Source organism: Patiria miniata, unplaced genomic scaffold (genome assembly GCF_015706575.1).
Source record: "Patiria miniata isolate m_02_andy unplaced genomic scaffold, ASM1570657v1 HiC_scaffold_6, whole genome shotgun sequence".
Lineage (NCBI taxonomy): Eukaryota > Metazoa > Echinodermata > Asteroidea > Valvatida > Asterinidae > Patiria > Patiria miniata.
The window spans coordinates 23,482,517-23,491,987 of NW_024037073.1; the positions used below are offsets into that span (position 1 = coordinate 23,482,517).

The 9,471-nt window shown below is 38.3% G+C and overlaps 1 long non-coding RNA gene across 1 annotated transcript; it reads right to left on the reverse strand.

Annotated features, from left to right (window-relative positions):
• Positions 1-239: 239 nt before the first annotated feature.
• Positions 240-3,589, reverse strand: LOC119743564. Its single transcript, XR_005273054.1, has 2 exons — positions 3,540-3,589; positions 240-1,930 (listed from the first exon to the last, which is right to left on the reverse strand). It is a non-coding gene; the product is annotated as an uncharacterized LOC119743564 (long non-coding RNA).
• Between the last annotated feature and the right edge of the window lie 5,882 nt (positions 3,590-9,471).

The window sequence follows — 9,471 nt, forward strand, 5'->3', positions numbered from 1 at the left end:
TCCCCTGGGCACTCCCCATTGTATATATGTACAAGCAAAGGAAGATACTTAAATTTTTAAAGATAATTTAAATTTGGGTTTGAGTATTTTTCTTGAGTACTTTCCATTAGCCATGATATCTACTTGGAAACATTGGGATTCTGTAACCAAGAAATTAAGCGTGACACAATGAAATAAGCCAGAGGAAAACATGGTCAATCTTTCACACAGAATAATTTGACTGAAACAAGTAAATTAGCTCAGATCTACATGTACATGTATTTAATATAAAATTTGCCATTGAAAATACAATTTTATTAAAAGTTCAAAAGAGTTCATTTCTAACATCACGTTGCCAGAAAACTAGAACATTTTATAGAAAGTCTGATTCATTTTAAACACCGCATCCACTTTAATAATTTGCCATTGGAAATATAGTTTTTTGAAAAATGAAAGAAGTGACTGTTAATTTTTACAGCACATGAATTCTGATAAGTTTAATAACTATTTGGTGTACATGTATTATAATGACAAACACAACTACATGTACATTAAAGTAGGTGAATCCTATCCACATCATCTACGTTCATACCAACATCCATGACAGAAAACCTTATCGTATTTGCATAAATAATCTCAACAAGGCAAATTTGCACTTCACTGTAACACACATTGTTTTGATGTTCAAATGTATTTCACTCTCGAAGGTTATACGAAATGACAAAAACACTTCTAAATTGTATATAAATTCTTTAGAAGATTTGGAAACTTAAAACAAAGGGAATACAAATTCATCTTGATGTTTTATAATTACACATTGCACTCAGATGAATACATGCCTTTCATGATTGCATGTGCTGTCCAAATCTGGTCTCAGATTATCATGATCATGACTAATCCTACACATGAAAGAGTCACTTGACCAACTATTCAAAATGTTCACATTTGATGTTTCCCATTTACTATCAGAAGCAATGAAATACACTTCTTGTATAATCCTAATGACTGCAACTTTCTTAAAAGGTACATATGATTATTTGCTTCTTGTGCCTTTACTTTCGTTTGAAGCAACAAAATTGCTAAAAGTCTGAAGCAGGGTGCATGACAACTAACCTGTTGAAGGCTGATTGGATAGTATACATTTTAAGAAAACCGAGGAAATACATTCACTTGTTTGGGGTGTCTTGTAACTGGATTCCATTGCTAATGCATAATGTGCCGTGGACACCCTCTTTCAACACCACCTCAGTTTTCATCCACACGAAACAATTTCAGCTGGAATATTTTCCAAGGGTATTTGGTACCACTCCTATCTTGACTTTGAGCAGAGTTTTTTGTCATTAAATCAATGCTTCTCCAGGTCATTGCAAATGATGCACATGGCTTTGAGTTAACAGTGTTTCAATTTTATCTGTGAATGTACATCGGTCCAGTGAATAATAGTTTCAGGTACTGTTGTCCACAAGATTTTCACACAAAATTTGAGCCCTGCTAACGAACTCATTGCACACAGTAAGATGTGACAATAGCTTGTAGATTGACAACTAGTCTCTGTGGTTTCAGTAAAATATATAAAAAAAACATGTTTACATAATAAAATATGTATATTGCATTATTAATTTAGAGCACAAAATTGCATCATGACAAGTTCCATTTTAAGAGTACCGATTTCAACAATGAATTAATCATTATTTTTTTTTTAAATATAACACTGTCTCGTTATTTTGTTACAATTGTTATATTATAATAATGCAATATATTTTATAATGCACTAATCGTCGGTTTCCCTTTTTGGTTTATTGGAACATTTGTTTGTTTATTTGAACAATCCTTTGTACTGATCCAGTGTAACCGGCACAAATTTGGACACCATGCATTGGTTCAGTTGAGCTTGCCATTTGGGGTCGAGATGCATGTTGAGAAGATGCCTGGTGATAGATGTCTTGAGATCCTATGAGGAAAAAAATGACCAAAGAATATTCAAAATGAGATGAGCAAAATGGTGGTTAATCTAAACGCAGACTCAAAACGGCAGGCTCTTGCAGGCCATTTAAAGTCTGATACTGGCAAGCGCGTAGATTGTCAGATTGACCTATGATGCAGGGTTCAACATTATTTAAATATCTACAAGCGTACTAAATATCAGAATCATGAGGCCCTTGTATGTCCTCATGTACACGTGTCAGGTCAGATCTTCTGTTTAAACGGTGGTCCGACTGTCTGGGGTACTTTCCTCTTCCACGCAATAAATATCTTTACGCAAAGTATGTACATGTGTATCACTAATTTTATTCAGTATTCATAAGATGGAATTTTGCGTCGGGGTGATGTAAATCAAATTAGGTTTTGCCCTTCACCGACGTATAAACGGTTGGTATAAACGGTCAGTGTGTTACCTCCCGAGTGAAAGTTGGAAAAAAATCACTCGGGTGGGACTCGAACCCACGACCTCCTACTTTCTAGTGCAGATGTCTTACCACTCAATCACTGAGCTAAGGGAATCAGTTGGCTGATTTGAATCTGATGTACATAGCAGCAGGTATAGCATTAACTATTCATAAGATGGAATTTTAAGTTGGGGTTATGTAAATCAAGTTAGGTTTTGCCCCTCGCCAACGTTTTTTTCCCAACTTTCACTTAGGAGGTAACACACTCATACAGTGTTTATACGTCGGTGTTTATACGTCGGTTATTTGATTAGAGTTTTATTCAGCATGCAGAGTCATGTGGTCAAAAGGTTCCTGTGTTTGACTCATGCACGATGTTATGTTGAGTCAATCTTGACAGGGGACACGGTGCTGGTGTTCTTGGGCAAGATACATTACTACAATTGCCTCCATTGAGTACATGTGGGGGGGGGGTGCAGACCAGATATTGCTAATCTCGAGCTTATAGCAGGAAAGTGTTCTCATGGCCTGATGAACAGGGGTAATAAGTGTGAGCAATCTGAGAGTGTTGTATAAGAGTGCTATATGAAGACTGCACTATGATCATCAAATATCTTAACATCAGCACAAGGTGTTGGGCGACAATGCGTTCAAGAGTTCCACCTAAACCTTTTCTTAAGAGGGATTACTGGGCAGTGTTGTAGGACTCGAGTCTAGGACTCGGACTTGAGTTGGACTCTAGTCATATTGGAAAATGACTCGGACTTGACCATGACTCCTCGAACTCGATGACTCGCTACTCGAGTCAAGTAATTTCATCAAAAGTAAAAACCTAACGTAGGGATGGGAAAGGATCATTGAGGAATACTGTTTGGATGATAAAACATGGAGGGAAGGGTTGGAGGAAGATTTTTTAGGGATGGGAATTAAAAGGAAAACACATTTTGGCTCTAAACCACATGTACACACACAACTATATACACTGGGATTTACTTAAAAGACAGAATGGAGGATTAAAAAGTAATTTTAAAAAACGATTAGTTCGGTGAACAACTAAGAACAAGTGACTTGTGACTCGGACTCGGACTCGAGGCTTGTGACTCGAGACTCGGACTCGACGTTGGTAACTCGACTACAACACTGGTACTTGGTCACAGAGTCCACTGTACCTACCAGGTAATTCTGAGTTGACCACCCCAGGGTAGACAGGCAAAGGCCCCCAAGAGGTGACGACATGAAGCTTGTCCCTCAGCTCAGGATGGCCCTTCATCTGTAAGGCCAGGGTGTTGGAGTTGATGCCTGTACCGTCTGCTGTCTTATTAAGGATCATCTGGATGGACTTCAGATGGGAACCTGGGCAGGAAAAAAAAAATTATGAGATGTAAATTAACCTTTTTTATATTTGATTTTTGTTTGCCCTTCGCTGACATATTTTGTAAACACTGTGCACTTAGTGTTGTCCGAAGGCTTAGGTGGGACTCAAACTAATGACCTCCTACACAAAGTTGGGTTAAGCGCTGCTTCATCAGACTCTAAACGGCCAGCTTGCCACAGCAAGCTCAGTGGTCGAGTGGTTAATGCGTCTGCACTAGGAAGCAGAAGGTTGGGGGTTCGTGTCCAACCAGAAGTAAGCTTGTTGATTTTTTTCTTGCAAACCCTCGGAAAAAACTCAATGTTTACAGTGTTTGTAAAATACTTCAGGGAAGGGCAACAAAAAAAATACATATATGAAAAAGAAGATCAAATATTATATGGATGAAATCGAATACAGTTGATTCCTACTTTCTAATTCACAATTTCGAATTTCACAACTATGGTCTATCCATATAGATTTGAGATGCAGACCAATGCAAATGTGTCACAGATGTTTGTCTTTACCTGACTGGATAATTTTACCGAAGAAAATGGCCTTGTTCTCTCCTATCTTTTCGAGTCCTCGATGGGTAATCCCAAATCCGCTCAGTGAATGGACGTAGTTGTAGGCCCAAACAGATCCACGTAGGTCCTCAAACATTTGATATCTATCATTGAAATATCATCAATACAATTATGATTAGCATTGAAATATTTACATAGAATCAGGGGGGGGGGGGGGGGGGGGGGGGGGGGGAGGGATGTCAGGGGAAGAAAAGGGGTTGGGGATTATATTCCCCCCCCCCCCAAACAAAAATGGACAAACACACTTTCCCCTTCCCAATTGTCACATTTATGGAAGACAGTGTTCTAGTGAAGATTTGCAGTTTGCAGTAACACCATGTAGGCATGCAGAGTCTCTTTTGGGAAGATGTGTGGTTCTGAAAAGAACCACACATCTTCCCAAAAGAGACTTCTACATGGTGGCACCGCAAACCTTTACTAAACCATGCCACTACGTAGTTAAACCAAGTAGTTAGCTCTTGCAAATTGTCTTGCAAAGATGTTCCATCAACACAACTGAGAATATGACAACATCAACTTGATCGTCAGGCAAGGCAGAGACTGATTTCAAATGACAACAACCCCAGAAAGTGAAGAAGAAACTCTGATCAGATGACAACCAACATTTGCCCAGGGAAGAAAAAAAAGGCAACTGATGAACAGAAATCAAATTGTGATTTGTGAATAAAAACTTCCATTTGACATCATTCCTTATCAGATCAAATTGAATATCAAACAGAAGGGAAGTACAGAATTGTTGTATGGGTAAATAAATCAACATCCAGGGGAAGAACACAATTCATTTTGGGGAAAAAAATAACAAGGACTGATAGAAAAGAAAATCTCCTCTTTTTTTGCTGTTGTTTACATCTACATATACCTTTGTACAAAGTAATATTAGTGCTTAAAGATGATTTGAGTGAATGTTACTTTCCGTCTTCAGTAACATGACCAAATTGAAACCAACTACATGTACCAACTACCTGCTCCTCCTTCCAATCACATCCATATACTGTCATTATCCCCAAAGGCATTTTCAGGATGTATTCATCAAGTTTATTCCCACGTGACCGGTTGAACCAACTACAGGATGAGTCAAAAAGAAAGTGACCGAATTTGAAAAAAATGTTTAAAATATTTGGCTCGTTCTATCTTAATAAAAAAAAAAAGATAAAGTACATCTAATCAGACTTGTATGACTCGTGACTCGGACTCGAGTCCAACTCAAGTCACATTTTTAATGACTCGGACTGGGACTCGAGTCACTTTGACTTACGACTCGGACTCAGACTCGGGGCTACGGACTCGGACTTGGACTTGAACTGACTTGTGACTCGACGGAAATTACCGCACTGCACACACGCACATACCGGTATATAATTCGATCGTTTTCTTTACTGTGCAATACATGTACATGTACAGGGCGCTCGATGTGGTGCGTGCGTGGCCGTGGCCGTGGCCGGTTATCGATATACAATGTACATGTATTGACTTATAGAAATCAATGTACTGAAACTTGTACCCTGCCATCAACACGCAATACTGCATTGGTGCAAGATTGATAGGATAAGGTACCAGACTTTTCTTGTCAGACGTCCTGTCGTTCACACGCATATTGCTGTCGCATCGCGATAACGCGATATGAATAGTCTGCTGATCTGCCCGTTTCGGTAACGTTACATGAAGGTCCGTCTACATGAAGGTCCGTCTAGCAATGAAGGTCAGCAAACAGACGATAGCTCCGCAAAACTTCAGCATCACCATCAGAGACATCTGTTACCCTCTACATGTACGTAGTAGCTCAAACATCCACAGACCTCCAATTGCCTTCCTCCTCCAATGTCTTCTAAGGATGTGACGTTTCATTTTGTAAATGTTTAGCGAACATTTAAAGAATCATCTCAATGTTGAGCCCTTTCACAAAGACTGACAACTGCCCATTGTGCAGACCAACATGATCGACACAACAAATAATAAATGAGTAACATAATAAAAAGAGGGCTGTCATTGAAAACAATAAAAAGATGAGCACGTAGCCTGAAAGTAATCTAGTACTGCAGTTCTCCTTAGCTTTTAGCAAATTGAATAGGTTTGGATTATTTTTGTTATGCATGCTCAACTCAAAGGAAGATAGCGGAAAATAGGTTCCTGTTTTTAAAATTTGAGTTTTGTTAAAACTTTTGGAAAAATACGATTTAGAATTTTGTTTATTATTTTAAATGTTTAAATGTGTAAATGTCACATCCACAATTTCCTCACTCCACCAATACATAGTTCCCCTTTTGCCTGTGGATTTCAGTTTAATGTTTACACTCAGCCTGCAGAGGACAAAAATACTTTTTGATATCAGATTTTATATATTTATTGAATTTGTTAAAAGCACAAGTAAATTAATGTGCACAGTTTAACTAGCTAAATTAAATTTATGATATACATCTTTTTTCAAAGTGGATTTTTGTTAATTTTCACCTACTGCTTCTAATTGTTTCAGCTTCTTTTCAAAAAATTCAATGTACCCACTGACACCCTATATAGTGAACAAAGTTAAACAGTACAACTGCCAATGCATCAACCTTACGCTAGAATCATTCGTGGGTTTATCTCTATCCTAAATGCTGGAGATGTTTATCGTGAATTTCTTCCTGCATGTACACTCCCAGCAAGTTCTTATTAAAAAGGGGCCTACTATGGGTCATTCTTCAGTATCAAGTGTCTACTTTCATGTCCCGACACTTTAAGGCACTATAAATCGAAAAATATAGAATGAAAATTAGATTTTTGAGCAGTGAAATTAACTTCAACACGACTCCTATTATGTGCAGTGTTAAAAACTCTTTAACATAATGGACAAGATGCTCATTCTTTACAATACTCCCTCAAAACCCCCTCAAAATGCATGTCCCCGTGTATTTCTCAATATGTACCTACTGCCATAATTTGTAAAGTAAACAACTTGAAAAGGTAATTATACCTGCAAAAGCCAAGTACTATAATAATTGTCATTTCCGTCACAAAAGGTGTGACGGATATGACTTTTGCATTCTTTTCACAATCAATATTTCTTTGGGCCCTATTGAAAATAAAGGAACCCAGCATTATTTCCTGTAGAAAACTACTTCACATCACCACTTCAATACAATAGAGACTTAAATAACAGAGAGAGAGATATGTTGCAAGGATGAATGAAGTCCCTGAAAGCCATCAGCCCTGTTTTTGGTACATAATAATTGTCAATTATCAGATTGATCTTCGATCAGGCCAATCAAATATGTTGAACACTTTCAAGTGCTTCAACATGGGGGGGATGCAGGCGCGGATCCAGGATTATTTTAGACGGGGGGCACACTGTTGGAGCAAAATTATTTGCTCCGAGAACTAATGCGAGCGCGAAGCGCGAAGCCCTTACGGCGTGGGGTCCGGGGCCCGCTTAAGGGCCCCGGGAAATTTTGGATTATAGATGCTCTGTGGTGCAATCTGAGGCGATTCCTGGCTCCTTTCCCCTGAATTAGTTGAGCAAAAGTGTTAAAGATTTTAAGGATTTTTTCAAAACATACTCTTACTTTTACAATTTTTAAGTTACTGTGTGCTTGAAGTCGAAAACCATTTTACGTCTTTATATTTTCTTGCTTTTTATTTTGGAAAAGGAATTGTATTGACTTAGTTTTGTAAACTGTTGCAACGGTGCGTTGTGGCATTTGCTCCGAGGACTAATGCGAGGGCGGATCACGCCTGTCTTACGGCGTGGGGTCCGGGGCCCGCTTAAGGGCCCCGGAAAATTTAGAATTCTAGATGCTCTGTGGTGTATTCTGAGGGGATTCCTGGCCCCTTTTCCCCTGAGTTATTTGAGCAAAACATTTTAAGATTATAAGGATGTTTTTCATTGGTTTATAATATACTCTTGCGTTTACAAGCCTTTTCAGTTTCTTCTGTTCTTCACTTGTATAACCAAACATTTTCGTCTTCATAGTAACTTCCGTGCTTATTTTTGAAAAGGAATTGTATCTTGCAAGGATGAGTATAGGGCATCTTTCCGAAGACCAATGCGGAGCGCGATCATCTTTCGGCGTGGGGTCCGGGGCCCGCTTAAGGGCCCCGGAAAATTTTGGATTCTAGATGCTCTGTGGTGCAATCTGAGGCAATTCCTGGCCCCTCTTATCCGGAGTTATTTGAGTAAATTGTTTTAAGATTATAAGATTTTTTCATTGATTAAAATATAATCTTGCTTTTGCAAGCCTTCTCAGTTTCTTCTGTTCTTCACTCGATACCATGTATTTTCGTCTGCATGTGTCTTCGTGCATAATATTTTTGAAAAAGGAATTGTAAAAACTTAGTTTGTAAACTGGTGTAAGGATGCTTTCTAATGTTTTGTTTCAAGTTGAAATTTTCAGTTTATCAACAAGTAGAAACCGCCTGAACATGTTAATTGAATTCAAGTTTAAAATTAGTGTAATTTAATCAAACTAAAACAGAGGAGCAATTAGCCTGCATTGTAACTTCACAGCTCAGTTTTATCTCATGACTACAGAAATTAATCATACGGTCATCCAAGTTTCTACCTCTTTTTTTTTGCATAATGTAAAATGCCCAAACATTTTAAAGAAATGTTCTTTTAATTCAGTCAAGTTTCAATTTCAAGAATAGGGCCTATTGCACGTGCATGTATTTGTAAATAAACCATAGGCAGATAGGCGGCGCAGCAAGACAAATTGTGTGAGACACTGCGTCTGGTCTTTACAATTATAATAGACATCGGGTCTTTCGGCGCCATGATTGCAATTTCCGCATTTTACAATTTTGAAGGAGGATTCGTCATTTAGTTATGTAAAAACAATTACAGTAAATAATTGTTGATGATAACGTTGAGAAATAGACATCGGGAATAGGTGTATACCTCCCGGTCCGGCACGGATGCCGGCCCACGTCGCCACCGGCGAACTACGATCAAATTTAATATCCCGCTTGCAATTCAAAAAGCAACACACTTGCTTTCTGTCTAGCTTGCAAGAGCATGTCTCGAGTGCTATAACTTGCCTTTGGGCCAAAACTGCTGATTGTTTTTGTCCTCCAGACAAACAGATCTCTTTTATGTACCAAACTTTTCAGATTTGTATTTTCTGAAACGCGTAGTAACGTCAAAACCCAACTTTTGGATCTCAACTTTCTTCGTTAAAAAAACGCTTTATGGATG